This window comes from Arachis hypogaea, chromosome 16 (genome assembly GCF_003086295.3).
Source record: "Arachis hypogaea cultivar Tifrunner chromosome 16, arahy.Tifrunner.gnm2.J5K5, whole genome shotgun sequence".
In the NCBI taxonomy this organism is placed as follows: domain Eukaryota; kingdom Viridiplantae; phylum Streptophyta; class Magnoliopsida; order Fabales; family Fabaceae; genus Arachis; species Arachis hypogaea.
In genome coordinates this window covers 38,316,972-38,334,695 of record NC_092051.1, presented here as the reverse complement: position 1 = coordinate 38,334,695, position 17,724 = coordinate 38,316,972, and the positions used below count along the sequence as shown (strand labels likewise).

The window sequence follows — 17,724 nt, the reverse complement described above, 5'->3', positions numbered from 1 at the left end:
GCTTGAAACAGATGGCCAGCTTAGAGCTCTTTGCGGCTTTAAGAGTAAGAGAGAAATGGCTCGTACTCAGAGTTGGTGCACAAGGTTCAATAAGGTTCCACGCTTCACTTCGAAGTACACGGATTGGTATCTTGCTCAATTGCATGGATCACGGAGAACGTTTGGTCACCATGGTGAGATTCTACTTTTTAAACTGCCCGGATGGAAACATGTAGATCAAGACGGAGGCGGATTTAAAAACAAAGCTTGGGATCATGGATTCTGTTCTGACATTCGTCATCCCGGGAGCCTGAAAATCTGCTTGAAGCTGATCAGAAGCTTCACATGCCTAGTTTGGGACCCCGGAGGCTATTGGCATTCCAAGCATTGGTGGAGATTTCTGGATGAATTTAAACACAAGCCACCATAGCAGGAAGCTCTTCCAATGACCAACTTAAGGACTTTAACTAAAAGTGCTAGGTGGGAGACAACCCACCATGGTATGATCGTTCCTTTTGCAATTTTAATTTTATTTAGTTTTGTTTGTTTTTGAATTTTATTTCATTTTATTGAACCTGGAATCATGCATAGCATTCACATTAAGCATTGCATTCTGCATTCATTAAAAAAAAACCGCCACGCGACGCGACCGCATCAGCGACACGTTCGCATCGCAAGGAGAGGGGAGAAAATAAAAAAAACGAACAGAGAGTCACGCTGGAGCGTGGATGGAGGCGTGCCCATGGCACAAATTGTCCCACGCGACCGCGTCGCTGACGCGTCTGCGTCGAGTGGGAATACTGGCCTCCCACGCGACCGTGTGCCCCACGCGACCGCGTGCCCCACGCGACCGCGTGCCCCACGCGGCCGCGTGATCAGGATTTCGACGTACTAATGGTGCACAGCCGAAAGTTGTGCTAGAGTGGTGCTGGACTGGCGCTGGACGCACAGTCCATCTCACGCGACCGCGTGCTCCACGCGGCCGCGTCACATCCTACTAAGTGCCCACTCACACGATCGCGTGCCCCACGCGATTGCGTCACCCAATATTTGGCAATTAATAATTTTTGAACAGAGAGTTGTGCGAGAGCGAGGCTGTCCTCGCGCCAGTAGCATAAAATGGGTCACGCGATCGCGTGACCGACACGACCACGTCAATCATTTTAAGCGCAAGCCGCGCGACCGCGTGCCTCACGCGACCGCGTCGCTTGCGCCGCACAGCTTATCCTAATTTACCAAATATCTTATCTTTTCTTCTCCAATCCTAATTTTTCCTCCCTCCTTTCTTACTTACTTCTTCTTCCGTTCTTTCCCTTCTCATTCTTCTTATCTTTCATTTTATTTTACTTAATTTATTTGAATATTTCATTCATTGTATTTTAATTTTGTGCATATTTTTCTTTTCTTTTCTAAATTTATTATTTTACCATTGGTGTTCAAATGTTCTTATTCAACTGTTATATCTTTTATGGTATTATCTTGGTGCTTGTGACTTATTTTATTCTGGTTAGGTAATATTATTTAAATCAATACCAACCTTTTATACCTGTATTACTTTTTGCATTGACATGAATTTATATTATCTCTCTTTCTCCACTCTCTTCCCCATTGTTGCAATTTTGCACCACTGGTATGCCATAGGTTCTATTGTTTTCTCACTTACATGTTGAAGCTTCCATGAGACCCTTATCATTTGGCATTAACCCACCCATACTTCTTTTATTTTCTTATCTCTATTTCTGGGTTACTCTTCTTCCCTTTTTCTTTCAGGATGGCCACCCGGAAGGGAACCGGAAGACGTTTACATGGGGAGACAAACAAGTCAATCAGCACAATCCTTGAAGAAAAGCATCAGTTGGAACAGCCCGTCCACCTGCACATCTCAGCGTGCACCAAGGACGGTGCAATCTTTAAGTGTGGGGAGGTCGATACCGACTTCCATGGGTTAGTCACTTCATATTTTTGCACCAATGTTTAATTTTCTTTATTAAATTAGTTGCTGCATTTGAATATTTGTTTGATTTTATGCATCTAGTTACTACTTGGTTAAAGTAATAAAATTCTTCTAAAGACCCTATTTTTGAAAAATTTCACTAATTTAAATTGAAAAATTTTTTGTTAAATTTGTTTGAAGTTGTATTTGGAACATGGTTTTTGAGCCAAAGAACACACAACCTGTGAGATTTTGAGCTTATTTACATGGTTACATTATTTAACCATAAATATTTTATTCTTGTATGTTTACTTCTCTATAATTGTGATCTTTACTTTGTTTCAGTCTATATGTCCAATATTTAGTGTATTTACATGCTTGCATATGATTGAGGCCATTATTTGATTTTAGCTCACTTATCCCAAATAAGCCTACCCTTTAAATCACCCTTGTCAGCCACTTTGAGCCTTGAAATCTCCATTTGTTCTATATCTTACCACATCACTAGCCTTAAGCGGAAAACAAATTAATTATCCCAATTGAATCTTTGGTTAGCTTAAGATAGTGTGTTAATTAAGTGTGGGGAAACTGTGGGAACATGGGTTAATAAAGGAAAAGTATAATGTTTCTAATTTATTTGAATATCAGGAATTTGGGAACCTACTCATGAAAAACCAAAATAGAAAAATAATAGAAAATCCATGTGCATTGATAAGTTATGTTTGTTTCTCTAAAAAAGAGAGAGAGAGAGAGAAAAAAGAGAAAAATAAAAAAAATACTTAATAAATAAGTAAATAAGGGGACAAAATTACCCCAATATTAAGTTTAATAAAAGATCAATGCACATGTGATAAAAAAATTAAAGAAAATTTGGTACATGAGTATGGAAATTATACAAAAGTGGGAAATATGGGTAGCTAGGCATGAATTTAAAAGTATATAGAGTATATGTATATTAGGTGAGAGCTTAGGTTAATTAAAGATTCAATTTATAAAGCTCACTTAGCCATATATATATATATCTTTATCCTTACCTTAGCCCCATTACAACCTTGAAAAAGACCTCATGATGTTTGCATTGGTATATTAAATATTGTTGATTGGTTAGATGAAGAACAAGGTTTAGAAAGCATGACTAGAGAAGAGTAGAGTGATTGACTCTAGACACCTTAGAGTAAGAGTGATATACACTATCAGTGAGGGTTCAATGCTTGATTCTATGTTCCCTGCTTTCATTAGCTATCTTCTTACAAGTTTACTTGTCTTTTATTGTATAATTTGAATTAGTGAAATTTGATTTATGTTTGTCTTGAAAAGCTTATTTACTTTTAACCAAGTAGGTAGAAACATTTTGCATTTAGTTGCATTCATATACATAGGATTGCATTTCATACTTTCTACCATTCCTCTTCATCTTTATAGCTTCTCTTGAGCTTAGCATGAGGACATGCTAGTGTTTAAGTGTGGGGAGGTTGATAAATCACTATTTTATGGTTTATCTTGTGCTCAATTGAGTGGATTTCATCAACTCTTTACACACTTATTCATAATATTTGCATGGTTTTATATTTCCTTCCTGATTTTGTGCTATGATTGAAAACATGCTTCTTTGATCTTATATTTACTTATTATTAATCCTCTCCTATTACCATTAGATGCCTTGATATGTGTGTTAAGTGTTTTCAGAGATTACAGGGCAGGAATGGTTCAGAGGATGGAAAGGAAGCGTGCAAAAGTGGAAGGAATACAATAAGTTGGAGAGATTGCTAAGCTGTCTAGCCTGACCTCTTCGCACTCAAATGGCTATAACTTTAGCTACAGAGGTCCAAATGACGCGGTTTCAGTTGCATTGGAAAGCTAACGTCCGGGGCTTCGATTATATATATAATACACTATAGTTGCCCTAACGCTAGGTGATGCGAACGCGTGATCCACGCGAATGCGTTGCATTTGCGAACTTCAATCCGCGCGGCCGTGTGGATGACGCCTCCGCGTCACTTGTCCGCGACCTGAACGTACCAGAATACGCAGGGGGCGATTTCTGGGCTGTTTTTGACCCAGTTTGCGGCCCATAAAATACAGATTAGAGGCTATAAAGTGGGGGAATGCATCCATTCAAAGGGAGCTCGCCAATTTTCACTCTCCATGATTTAGATTTAGTTTGAGAGAGGTTCTCTCCTCTCTCTCTTAGGATTTAGGGCTTCTCTTAGTTTTTAAGAGTAACTCTCGATCCAGGTTTAATATTTACTTTAATTTATGTTTCTATGCTACTTTAATGCTTTTATTCGTATCTACAGATGTTGCCCAATTGGCTTATGAATTATTCCATGTTACAGATTATTATTTGAATTAATGATTATTTGAGGTATTTCAGTTTATTATTGTTCTCTTTAATTTAAGTTAGGGAAAGTATGAGGAGCCAATGGAATATTTATACAATGTGTACAATGGAGGTTTAGGAAGTATTAGAGATATAATCATTAGTGTTACCTTTTCCCATCAGCTGAAGCTTTTGGGATGAGTGGTATCATGACATAGTATTAGAGCGCTAGATCTGAAAGGTCAAGAGTTCAATTCTTGGTGAACCCCAAAATTTGTTTAAGCTTTTGGGAAGATGTTTATTATCGCTAGTACTCGGATGGTTATTCTAGATAGTATGGGGATGTTCATTTTGTAACTCAATAACCCATTGTACACATTGTACAAATAGTCCATTGTCTCCCTTGCGGGATCCTTTAAGTTATTATTGCTTCCCATCTAAGGACATTTTTATTCCAACAATTTTACTTTTTCCCTTTTTGGTCTTGGTTAAGAAATCAGTAACTCAACATTATTAAACTCAGCATAATTGATAATCATTATCTTGCTAATTGAACTGAACTTCAATAATTCCAACTTTTTCTTAGGAAATAAATAGGATTCGAAGGTCAAACTAATTAGTCCCTTGACTTTCCTTTACTTTAGTAAAGGTTAACTAAGTGGAGTTTAGATTCAATTTTCATTATTGTTGAGAGAGATAATTAAGTTGGACTTCCAATTTCTCTTACCTTGCCAAAAGTTTGCTTTACAGTTTTATTTATTATAATTGCCATTTACTTTACTTGTCATTTAAATCACTAGCTTCTCACCCTCTAAACCCCTATTACAACCTTTATAGCCAATAATAAGAACATACTTCCTTGCAGTTCCTTGAGAAGACGACCCGAGGTTTGAATACTCGGTTAATAATTTTTAAGGGGTTTGTTACTTGTGACAACCAAAACGTTTGCACGAAGGGATTTTTGTTGGTTTAGAGACTATATCTACAACGCAACTGTTTTTATGAAATTCTTTACTGGCAAAAATCTCGACGTCAACAACATTGCAAAAGTGTTGTCTCAAACACACCTTTGAAGTGTTTGTTTTTCAACCAAAGGCAACACTTAGCGTTGCTTTTGAAACAAAAAAGTGTTGCCTTGATCTAAGGCAACGGCTGCATATGCAACGCTGCCCAAAAACGTTGCCTTAGGTCAAAAGTGTTACTATAGATCAAAAGCAACCTTTTGTTAACCTTTAGGCAACACTTTTTAAATGTTGTCTCAACCTGAAAATGTTGTAATGCAAAAAATACTATGAAAGAGGAGTATTGATAGACTTTATAAATATAGAATATATTAGTATATACATACATAAATACATTTTAATATAGAATATTTTAAAAATAGCAAGTACAATCTTTTACTTTAAAATAAATAAATATAAAATATATAAATACATATAAAAATATTTTTTATTTATTATGACTAATTATTATACAGTATTATTTTTAATTACATTACTTAAAAATAATTAAATTATTTTATATCATTTAAAAATAATTAGATTATTCATTAAAAAATATTTATTAATAGTTAATTTTATTAAAAATATATTATTATATAATGTAATTTTTTATTCAAATATTTGTAAACATACTTTTTATTTAAAATAGTATATATAATATGATTTTAAAAAATAATTATTATATAATAATATATTTTTTAATGTTAGTGGATAGTTTTAAAGCAAAAAAGAGAAAAAATAGAAAGGCCATTTTCTGCACGATTTATGCCAAATTACTTTACCACACCACAATTTTATATACTTCTGAAATCATTAGCTCCTTCAACAATTGGCACCTTCAAAATTAGAGTCTGGTCTACTCTCTTTGCTCCATGTTTTTGTAATAATTGACACCACAACCACTACAATGTTGTTAGAAAATGACTATATCCTTTGATATTAATATATTTTTTAAAATATTATATATAATATATAAAAATGTTGATTTTTTAATTTTTTACACTTTGAAACAAATATTTTTTAATTTTTATTTATATTCTTAAAAATAAAAATAAAAAATAAACATTATTTTTTTAAATATAAGTAAAAGTTTATTTTTAAATATTACATATATAATGTACTTATGGCTAAGAACTTTTATATATGTATATACACTAATTTATGATTTTCATAAGTTTGTGTATAATAATTTTATGTATCTGTTAAATCTCAAATGAGTCATAATAAATAATATTTATAACAAATTAAAAAAAAAAGGTGAACACATTTTTAATTATATAAACATGTTAATTATAATTATATAATTATCATGTCATTCTATAGATTTTGTTTATTGTGTAGAAATAAATTTGTATCTTTATTTAAAAAAATAAAAATTATGTTTATTTTCTATTTCTATTTTTTAAGAGTTTAAATAAAGAAATTCAAAAACGTTTGCTTAAAAGTGTGAAAAAAAAAACATTTTATATATTATATATAATATTTTAAATAAAATACATATTTACAAATATTTGGATAAAAAAATTGTATTATACAATAATATGTTTTTAACAAAATTAACCATTATATTACCGTGTTTTTTAATTTTTTATGAATAAACTAATTATTTTTTAGTAATATAAAATAAATTATTTTATATTATGTAATTAAAAATAGTATTGTATAATAATTAATCTTAATAAATAAAAAATATTTTTGTATATATTTATATTTTTTATATTTATTTATTTTAAAGTAAAAGATTGTACTTGTCATTTTTAAAATATTCTGTATTAAAATATATTTATGTATGTATATATTAATATATTTTATATTTGGAAAGTTTATCAATACTCCTCTGTTATAATATCCTTTGATTTTCATTTAATAAAATCTAATGGTTCATAAAAAGTAGTGTATCTAATACGTATAAAATGGTTGGGCTGATTTTAAACATACCTTGTTTGCAAAAAATTGCATTAAAATTTTATCTCTAAAATCTTTTTTAGAATATATATTTACTTTCTAGATATCTTTGTCGCATTTTTAAATGCTTTACAGATTTGTTTGTCGTATATATCTTTTAGAGTTAGTTTTGTCAGTGATATAAACTTTCGAGTACAATTTTAATAGTTTATCCTAAATTTTTATTTCGACTACAATTTATAGCCAAATCTTATTATAAATGCATAAATCACAACTATTAAGTGGCTTTTTTATATAATTTTTTAAATAAAAATATTTGTGAGACAATAAAAATTAATCAAAAGTCGCCTAAAGTGATCTTAGTTTAAATCTATCTATTATATATTACTAATTTTACAACTAAAATTTGTCACGTGTCATTCTGTTATTGTAATTGAAATAAATTTTTTTTCAATAAAATTAAAAAATTCTCTCATCTTCTCTTTCTTTTTCTCTATCTATGTCATTTTTTCACCCACTCTATCTCTCTTATATATCATTATCAATGACTAATTATAAATTTAACAATTAAAATATACAACATAATATTCTTTAATTGTAAGTAAAATTAAATTAAAATTGAAACTAAAATATTAAAATTGAAATATAGTTATATTATATTACTAATTTAATAACCAAAATGTGTCACATGATACTCTCGTTAAAATTGAGATGAGATATTTCTCTCCAAAATTAATAAACTTCCTTCTTATCTATCTCTTATCCCTTCTCTATTTCTCTCTATAACTTCCCACTCTATATATAACTTATAATTTATATTTTATATTACTAATTTAACAAATCAAAATATGTCACATACAAGATATTTTATATTACAATTAAATAAATTTTTTTCTCTAAAATTAACAAACACACACTCTCTCTCCTTTTTTTCTCTCTCTTTTCTCTCTCATTCTCTATTTCTCTCTAACAAAAATTTATTATTTTCCTTAAACATATTACCAAACATAAAAAAATTACAGTAAATCAAAAGCTAATACACACAGTTTATAACATATAATTTCAAAAATTACTCTAACGATTATACTAATGAAATCATACTTATATTATTACAATTAAAAAACTTAGTCTAAAAATTATACTAATTATTCATACATATTATTAAATTTAATAAAAACATTTTATAAAAAATATTAATTATAATTTTTAATATTTTACTCCTATTAATCAATTGAACCTACGAAAATTCACATTTTTCAACCAAAATTATACTTTAAATATCAAACTTGCACCAAACACAATTATTAATTTTTTCTAAACATATAACTAAATATAACAAAAACTTTACGGTAAATTTAAAACTAATAATCACATATATTTCATTATATATATTACTAAATTCAACTATAGATTTTATTATAAATATAAAACTAACCTTAAACAAAATTATTTATTTTTTCTAAATATATTATTAAATATGTTAAAAATAATTACAGTAATATATAAATTTGTTGGGCCAATAATACCTTACTCTGATGACCTTCTAAGCTAACGATTTTTCATCTATATGATATCCACAACATCCTTCATTAGTTTTCTGCAACACATACATTATTTGTTGAGGTTTTAAACATTTAAGCAAAGGCTGCGATCCCTAAATCACTCATTTATAATGGTATATTAAATTTCTTTTAATGGAAACTTCTTAGCCTCCTTTGGATCTTCAGGTAAGAGTCCATGTTCTAAATACATGTAAATGAGATCCATCCAAGTATCAACAATGCTAAAATGGAAAATCGTTACCTTGGACATATTTACACTACAAAAAAAAAGGTTTAAAATGGCATTTATATACGATGATTTTAAAAAATTGCCATAATATTCAGGTATTATGACATTTTATGGTGCTGCCATAATTAATGTATATAAAATGGTTCTTTGGTGATTTTGGCGGTTTTAAACCGCCATTATTCGAAACCCATCATTTAAAAAAAAGCCCAAATAAAATCCACCGCAACCAAGGAAAACCCTAACCCGAAAACCCATTACTGCTGAAATTAATGCACGCTGCCATCAAACCCAAAAACAAAGATCTGTGCTCTGCTCTAGCGACGGCTCCAGCGACGATCTTCTCAGTGGCATTATCCTCCGACGAGATTGTGTGCTCTCTCCAGCGACGATATCTTCTGGCAGGTTTTTTTCCGGCGATGCGTTCTCCTCCGGCTACAATTTCTGTGTGAGAGCAAGGTTGATCTTCTTTCTCTCTCTCAATTTTCTACTATTGTCGAAAATACCTGAAAGCTTGAAATGGAAAATCAAGTTGCAAAAACTTCACAAAACTATGATATCTATTGCGTAAGTGTTTCCTCAAACTATCTTCTTCGGCGGCGATCTTCTCCATCAACGCTTCTCTTCCATTGATGAGATCTGTTGTGCAAGTATTTCCTGCAGCATCGAGTTGTGTTCTGCGACTTCTCCATCTCCATCTCCATCGAGCTTCATTGATCATCTAGGTTAGTATACAAATTTGCATTATCTTCTTCTGTTTACTCATGATTTGTAAATATGCCATGTTCTATGCTAACAATGACTACATTTTTTTCTTTAATTCTAGGTTTTCGATTTTCTTCCTTGTCAGAAGAAATTGAAGGTTAGGCATTCGCTAAATTTTCTTCTAATTTTGTTTGTATGTATGTTAGTTGATTATGGATTATGATGATAATAATTTTCTTCATTAAAAAATAAATTTGCACAGTTTTTGTTATAATATCAAGTACGTGAAGCAGCTATAAGAGCAAGTGAAGGTTCTAGAAACTGAAAGCAAAAGGAAAAGCGTGGAGTCTGTTGTGTATGTTGAGAAATCTGAGGTGTGCGGAGAGGAAGATGTGTCAAACACTTGGTCAAATTCAAGGGATGAAAACTTGTACGAAGTCTCAAAAGCACTGAGTAGGTTGGTGTTGCCTGAAGTGGAGGCAAGTGTGATTGAGAAGAACGTCCTCATTCGGATCCACTGCGAGAAACACATAGGAGTGTTGATGCACATTCTCAAGCTCATTGACAAACTCCATCTCTCTGTTCTTAGCACCACTTCCTTGCCTTTTGGACCCTCCATCGTATCGATATAACCATCACTGCCGAGGTACATTAACTAAATTAAACTCATCACGTTTACATTATTGAATAATTTATTATGGTTATTACATTATTGAATAATTAAACTCATCAATGCAGCTTCTGTTTCAGAATTTGTGAAAGCTGAGTTGTTACAATGAATTAGATCATTTCTTTTATCAACTGCTATATGATCATGAAAGCATTATATCAGTGTGTGCATTCTCTGAATGGTAAGAGGCATGAACTCCATAACTATCTATCCTGTCAACTGTTGTTTCATGTAATATTATCTAAGAAGTTTGGATAAGCTTTTCATAGGTTACATCATGCTTGAAAAAGAGAAAAGAGAAAATAAGGGGTGGGTTTTCCGAGTTCTGTCCAGGCATGTAAACTTCAGGTTGAGTATTCTTCGAATATGCAATTTACGCCCTTTCTAGTTGTAGCTTTGTAATCAATGGCCTTTCTAAGACTTCCTTTTTTTTCTCTCTGATTGTATGAAGGCGGGGAGCTTCTTGACAGAATTTTGTCAAGGTTAGTTTTCTATTAGTTATGTTTGTTGCAACTTTCAAGCTGATATAATCTCTCTTTCAATTTTATTGAATCATGTAAATTCCAAAATTAGGGGAGGAAAGTATCTGGAGGAGGATGCCAAAGCTATAGTTTTGCAGATTCTAAGCGTAGCTGCTTTTTGTCATGGTACTCATTTTTCCCTCTCTTCTCTCCTTTTATTTTTTTTTTTGCTTTTTGCTTTTTTTTTTTTAATTTCTAGCTATAGAAGTTGAAATTCAAGTAGCTGAAAACTATTTTTCTTTTTTCTTTGAAATTTTGAATTTTTTGATGATGAATTGACAGTAATGGTGATGGTGATTAAGGTAATGCAGTTATTAGAACGTGGAAATTGAACTGTTCACTCTATTTTCAAAGTCTTCATGAATTGGCCTTTTTATTCTTTAACCATCTGTTAACTGTGAACGTGTACCTCATGTTTCTCTCTCTACATTTGATTGATTAGATTCTTGATATCTGAAATTATGAAACATTACCACACAGGTTGTTGTAACCATTTGGTATCGTGCTCCTGAGTTGCTTCTTGGAGCAAAACATTATACTAGTGTTGTTGGTATCCTTTTATTTTACTTCCTTTTTATGCATAAGTTAATCATGTGTAGGTGTATGTTTTTATATTCTATGCTTTTGCAATATTTTATATTCAAGTGACTATACATTTGTACTCATGTATCTATTGTTGACTTCAGGCTTATACTTTCTTTACAGCTTAATTCTTATGGTATTTCTCGTTAATATTAATTTCGTTACATTCTTGGTACTTTTTGCTATCTCTATTTTGACTTGAGGTTGTTGCTTTTTATTAAATCTCAGATGCTAAAGTATGGGTCTAGGGTCTACAAGAATGGTTGACATGTCATAAATAAGTTATTTGAAAATTTTTCATTTGGGATGCTGTGGAATATACATAATCCAAGGATATGCTCATGAAATTAATGGGTTTGTCTTCATTTTTGCTCACAGTGATAACAACAGTCTCTATAATGTGGTTCACATATCTCTAAAAAGTTCTGCATTTGACCTTTTGTCAAAGATGCTTGAGTGAGTTTTCCTTTAAAGCTTTTAAGAAATTGTTTACTATGTCTACATTAATATATTCTGAACTTATTTTTCCTTATTTTCCCTCTGCTCTTGCTTAACAATAATATGCTTATGTTTTTATGTACAGATATATATGATCCTCGAAAGCGTATTACAGTAGCACAAGCTTTGGAACATGAGTAAGACTTCTTTTATTCTCTTTTATTCTTGTACAATTTCTACATACTTTATAAGATTTAACATTCTGTTGGTCATTGGTGGTTGTTCTGTAGAAATTTTCATATAAGATTCCACATTCTTTTATAGTTTCCTGCATCTTTTTCCCCTCATGCTTTGACCTACTTATGCAGCTATGCAAGTATAATTAAATGATGTAGTTGCCATATTCTTCTTGAATTCAATATATTTTTATTAGAACTTGTAATAATGATTGAAGATGAGCAAGTAGATTGTCGTAGTTATCCACAAAACTAGTTCAGAAGCTTCCCCTAAACTAATATAGTGCTGGAGTTTGATATTGATACATATTTTCTATATCAATTTGTGACTCCAATGGGGTAGAGAAAAAATAATATACTAGTTGCTTTGTTGCGTTTGATGCAAATGTTGTTTATTTATATTAGGGAACATTGCATTGCTACTTTGGTGGAAATAAACCTTGTTATAAGTCACTGTTCAATTGGTTTTGATATTTTGCAAGATTACATGCGTGATTTGTTCTCCATGTCCACAATATACAGGTGACAATTATAGTGATTCTCAATTCTTTTTCTTCGTTTTAGTTGCAAAGAAATCTCTTATTCCATTATTATATTAGATAGGCAACTTGCTACTAAATGCACTATTTATTAATGCTGTTTACATTTGCATAATGTTCCTGTTGTGATGTGCATTAAATGCTTTTAAAAATTTGTCAAAGACTAATAACCAAAATTTAAGTGTCATCAACTCTGTATATGAAACCAGAGGTACTTCACATATCATATAGTGTGGAAGCAGATATATGAAACCAGAGGTATTCTAGAGCGAGCAACAAAGAATGTAATCTTTTTCTGTTCAGCATGTTGTTGGAACAATTTGTCGAATGATTCTTGAGAGTGACTAGATTGTTCCCCTTGCTGCTCCAGAATTCTTGCTTGGAATTCTCTCTGCTAGTCCATCATCCTCAACTGCCAGTTTTCTTGTTGCTCCATCATTTTTAGCTGCCAGTTCTCTTGTTGCTCCTGAGCTCTTAAATATTGCTCTTGCTGCCTCAAGTATTGCCCTTGCTGTTGCTCTTGTGCTCGCATATATTGCTGAGACATTTCTTCAATGGCTCTTTGCATCTGGCTTAAGTCCATTGCACCAGAAGCTTGTTCCTCCTCCATCTGTGGCCTCCTTCTTCTTCGTTGAGTTCTTCTCTCCTCCTTGGTGTCAGTGACACCTTCCATCCTTTGCTTAGTGATTCCTCTGTCTCCCTTTACCCAATATGTATCTGCATCCTCAAAGAGTACCCCTGCTCTGTTGCATAGCCTCAATATAGTACTTGGGTGACCAAGTCTGCTTGATTTGCTGCTGTCCTCAGCCATCTCTTGGATGCTGTCTGCTATGATTTGTGGGATATTAATTTCTCCTCCTTTGAGTATGCAGTATGTTAGAATGGCTCTCTTTATTGTGACCTTTGATGTATTTCTAGTAGGGAGTATGGATCTTCTCACTATCTCATACCAACCTTTGGCCTCAGGTATGAGATTAATTCTCTTCAAGTAGCTTGGATCCCCATCTGAATTCCTTTCCCAGTCTTTGCCTTCCAAGCATAAACCATTTAGTAGCTCATCAGGATCATTCTCACTCTTCATTCTTTCATCAAAGCTAGGTTCTCCAAAGGGTATCACTCTTATCTGCAAGACCCTCATGATGGATGATGGGCTGAAATCCACATCAACCCCCCTAACATAGCTCTTGTAGGGAGGGCTGGTTTTGCTTGGTCTTACAGTATTTGCATAAAACTCCCGTACCATGGTTGCACTTATGTCCGTGAGAGGTTCACACAAGAGTTCCCATATTCTTTGTTCGATTATCCTTCTCATGATGGGGTATTCTCCTTCTTTCAATCTGAAGCCAATCTCTGGAATGACTTCTTTTGATTCCATCAACCTATGATATCGTGACTCATGAAATTGAGACTTAAATCTTCTGTCATCATAAGTTGGTGGTTCAGTTTTAACTGGTTGCTTCCCTTTTCTTCTTCTGGAACTTGATGAAGCCATCAATTAGGGAAGGAGGAGGCCGAGTGGAGAATTGAAGAATGGTGAGGGAGAGAGGATTTGTGTGACTCTTAGGATGAGTGTTTGGCTTACTGGTAAAGTAAGAAGAAAAGATTAAGGAGACAAGATTGGTTTGGAGCTCACAGAACATGGTTATTAGGACTTTATCTTATGGAAAATGAAAGCTAAATTTTTCAATGCATGAGTGTGAAAGTTGGGTTATGAGGCATAGTCCAAGTGACTCTATTTATAGCAACTTTAATGAAGATTGGATGGCCAGGTTGTCTTTTGAAAGAGTTAGAATGGACGGTGTGCATGTAAGAGATGATGAGGACAAGGACCACATCTTCATTGGGCATGTGGTTTGGTCTCCTAGGTGCTAAACCTTGCAGATTTTTGCTCCCCAAAAAGCAATTCTCAAGCACATGTGACTCACTTTTCCCCCTTGTGACACCCGTGCTTGCATGGTGCTGTCCTTTCTTCATTTTTTCTTCATACCTATCCATTTCAATCAAAGCAACAGTAAGCTCAAAATTTGAATTTAGCACGGTGGTGGTTATCAAGTGCAAAGTATATATAAAAAAATTAAAATTTGCTATATGTTCCTTATTTATGAATAACCAACTATGCCCCTTAGGAATTGAATAAAATATTGGTGAACACCAAACTTGTTTTCTGCTAAGTAATTCAGATAGAACCCAATGAATGTCTTGTCATAATTAGTATACTCATTACAAGGAACATTTTATTTTCTACCTTAATAAAATCAATTCATAAGAATGATGCAGATATGGTTTATCTTTTCATGAACTTAACTCTCTGACTTTCCTGAAATTCATAGCATATATAGACACTAAAATTAATGTTTGACTATATACTTTAATAGAATGAATGAGTATATATCCTAAAATGGTTATATGATCAGCATGCTTGAAAAGCCATTTTAGAGTGCCTTTAGGCACACCAAACTTAGGAGTTAAACATATGCTTCAAAACAATATGTGCAGTTGTCAAATTTACCCATGAGAGTTATAATTTATGCTAGAAAGACCATTAATTATTGAAATTAAAACAAAAGCAAGAACATTAAATCATGGGCTGCCTCCCATGGAGCGCTCTTTTATTGTCACTAGCTTGACATTGGTTCCTTGTTAGGGTGGTTGATGATTATGGTGGCTCAGCTTGTCCCCTCTCACTGTGAGCCTTCTTCCTGTGATTTGATGAACCATCTATATATACTCAAGCGAGAGTATCTTATTGACAGTATAATAATCAGTAGATTGTGGGTCTGTCTCCAACTGTTGGTAGATCAGTTTCACTTTGTCTCCTTTTGAGAACCCTTCAGTTGGAATTCTTTTGTTTCTCCACCCTTTTGGAATTCTTTTCTTGCTCTTCTTTCCTTTCTTTGGTGGCCCTTCTGTCTTCACAGAAGGCTTTATATCAGGGTTTTTCTTCCTAGTGATCAACTTATCAATCTCTTCCTGCCTTCTTTTCTCAGTCTTTACATCTTCATTCCCCTTTTGTTCTTCTCCATTGTTTGTCTTTTGCTTTGAAGGTGAGCTGATGAGAGTCTCTTTGGGTTTTTCCTTCCGATGCAAGTCTTCTTCTTCAACTCTCATGTAGCTTTTCTCTTCACCAGTATACTGCATTTCCTTAAAGACATTTTTAGTGATCTTCTCATCATGTGCACTCAGAGTCATTTCTCCCTTTTCTACATCAATGATGGCTCTTGTTGTTGCTAGGAAAGGTCTTCCCAGTATGATGGAATTGCCTCCCTCTTCATCCAGGTCCAATATCACAAAATCTGCTGGAAATATGAACTTATCCACTTTGACCAAGAGGTTCTCAACCACTCCATTAGGGATCACCATTGATCTGTCAGCAAGTTTTAAGGTCATCCTTATAGGTTTCACTTCTTCTATGGATAACTTCCTCATCATAGATAAAGGCATCAGATTGATACTTGATCCTAAATCACCCAATGCCTTATCAATGACTATATTGCCAATGGTGCTAGGCAGAAAGAAGCTCCTAGGATCCTTGAGTTTTAGTGGGAGACCTTTTTGAATCATTGAACTGCTCTCTTGTGTTAAGATCACTATCTCCTTCTCGTTCCAGCTTCTTTTTTTGTTGATGAGCTCCTTGAGGAATTTTGCATACAAAGGCATCTGCTCTAATGCTTCAGCAAGTGAGATATTGATTTGCTTTATTATCCCACTTGAATATGGTTTGCTTGAGACTGATGGGCAACTTAGAGCTCTTTGTGGCTTTAAGAGCAAAAGGGAGATGGTTAGCGGTTGGAAACATCACTCTAAGCTCATGAGGGTAGCATGCTCAAAGTTGAATACCAATGGTTGGTGTAGAACCAAACTGCATGGGTCTAGGAGAATGTTTGGATGCTTAATTGAGAATTCACAAGCCTTGTTACCCAGATTTAACTATGATAGTCAACAAGACGATGGGTGCAAGAACAAGGTTTGGGACCCCAGAATTCATTTCAGCAATCAAAACTCTTGGGGCCTTGTCATTTATTTAAGCTTACTTGAAGGCCTTGTGCGCCTAATTTGGGATCCCAGAGGCTATTGGAAATGCAAGCATTGGTGGGGATTCAAGGAAAAGTTCAAGCATAAGCCACCATAGCAAAGATTCCACCAAATGTCCAACTTAAGGACTTAAAGAAAAGTGCTAGGTGAGAGGCACCCCACTATGGTAAACTCTTTCCATTCTCTTGTAGATATAATAAATGAATGAATTGAGTTGCCATTATAGATAGTTTTTCTTATTTTCTATACTCTTATACATTTTTCTTTTATTGATAGTTGTTTGTTAAATTCATGTTTTGATTAGAGTAGTTGTTGTTAAGTTGTATTTTTGCTTGAGGTGTAAGTTTTGTTTGTTTTATATTTGAAAATTTTTCAAAAACTAAAAAGACTTGTTGTTAAATTTGATTTTTGATTGTTTTAGAATGCTTGTAGATTAGTAGAGTGCCTTGTTTTTGTTCTAAGTTTAAAAAACAAAAAGGGGCAGGCACACGTACGCGTACACCACGCGTACGCGTCGATGCGTCAGTGCAGCGCCCATACTTTTTCCTGAGAGTTATGCCAACTTAGTGCCAGAATTGTGCCTCAGGCACAATTCTCATCCCACGTGTACGCGTGCATCACGCGGACGCATCGGTTTGCACTCTCTCCTTATACGCATACACGTGCATGACGCCTACGCGTCGCTTGTCTACCCTGCCACCCACGCGCACGCGTAGCGCCGCCTTTCGCGCCCTGTTTTCCCCTGTTTCTGCCCTGTTTTCTGTTCCATTCTTCTCCTGTTTTCTTTCTTCTTTCTTTCTTCTTCCTTTCTTCCTTTCTCTCTTCCTCTCTTTTCAATTTCCCACTTCTCATTTTTTTTCTTAATTTTCATTTTCTTTCATATGTTGCATTTGCATATTATCATCCATTGCATTTTAATTTTGTTCTTATAACTTGTTTTTAGTTTCTTTTCTAAATTTCTTATTTTAATAATGGTATTGAATTCTTTTACATAATTGTTGATAATTTCTTGGTAAATCTTAGTGCTTCGTGACTTGTTTGGCATTAATTATTCTCTACACATAAGATTAGTGCT

General features: G+C 33.4%; 1 long non-coding RNA gene across 12 annotated transcripts in view; it reads left to right on the top strand.

Moving 5' to 3' along the window:
* The first annotated feature begins 9,153 nt into the window (after nt 1-9,153).
* Nucleotides 9,154-17,724, top strand: part of LOC112759101 (uncharacterized) — a 30,708-nt gene continuing 22,137 nt past the window's right edge. For 3 of the 12 annotated variants that reach the window (XR_003179949.3, XR_011874203.1, XR_003179946.3), the window contains exons 1-9: nt 9,170-9,651; nt 9,753-9,788; nt 9,894-10,277; nt 10,370-10,482; nt 10,571-10,649; nt 10,753-10,783; nt 10,875-10,948; nt 11,783-11,860; nt 11,988-12,039. This is a non-coding gene — a long non-coding RNA (uncharacterized lncRNA). Of the gene's footprint in view, nt 9,652-9,752; nt 9,789-9,893; nt 10,278-10,369; nt 10,483-10,570; nt 10,650-10,752; nt 10,784-10,874; nt 10,949-11,302; nt 11,541-11,632; nt 11,861-11,987; nt 12,040-12,483; nt 12,601-17,724 lie in introns of all 12 variants that reach the window. The other 9 variants (XR_011874207.1, XR_003179950.3, XR_003179944.3 and 6 more) reach the window with 6 other exon arrangements.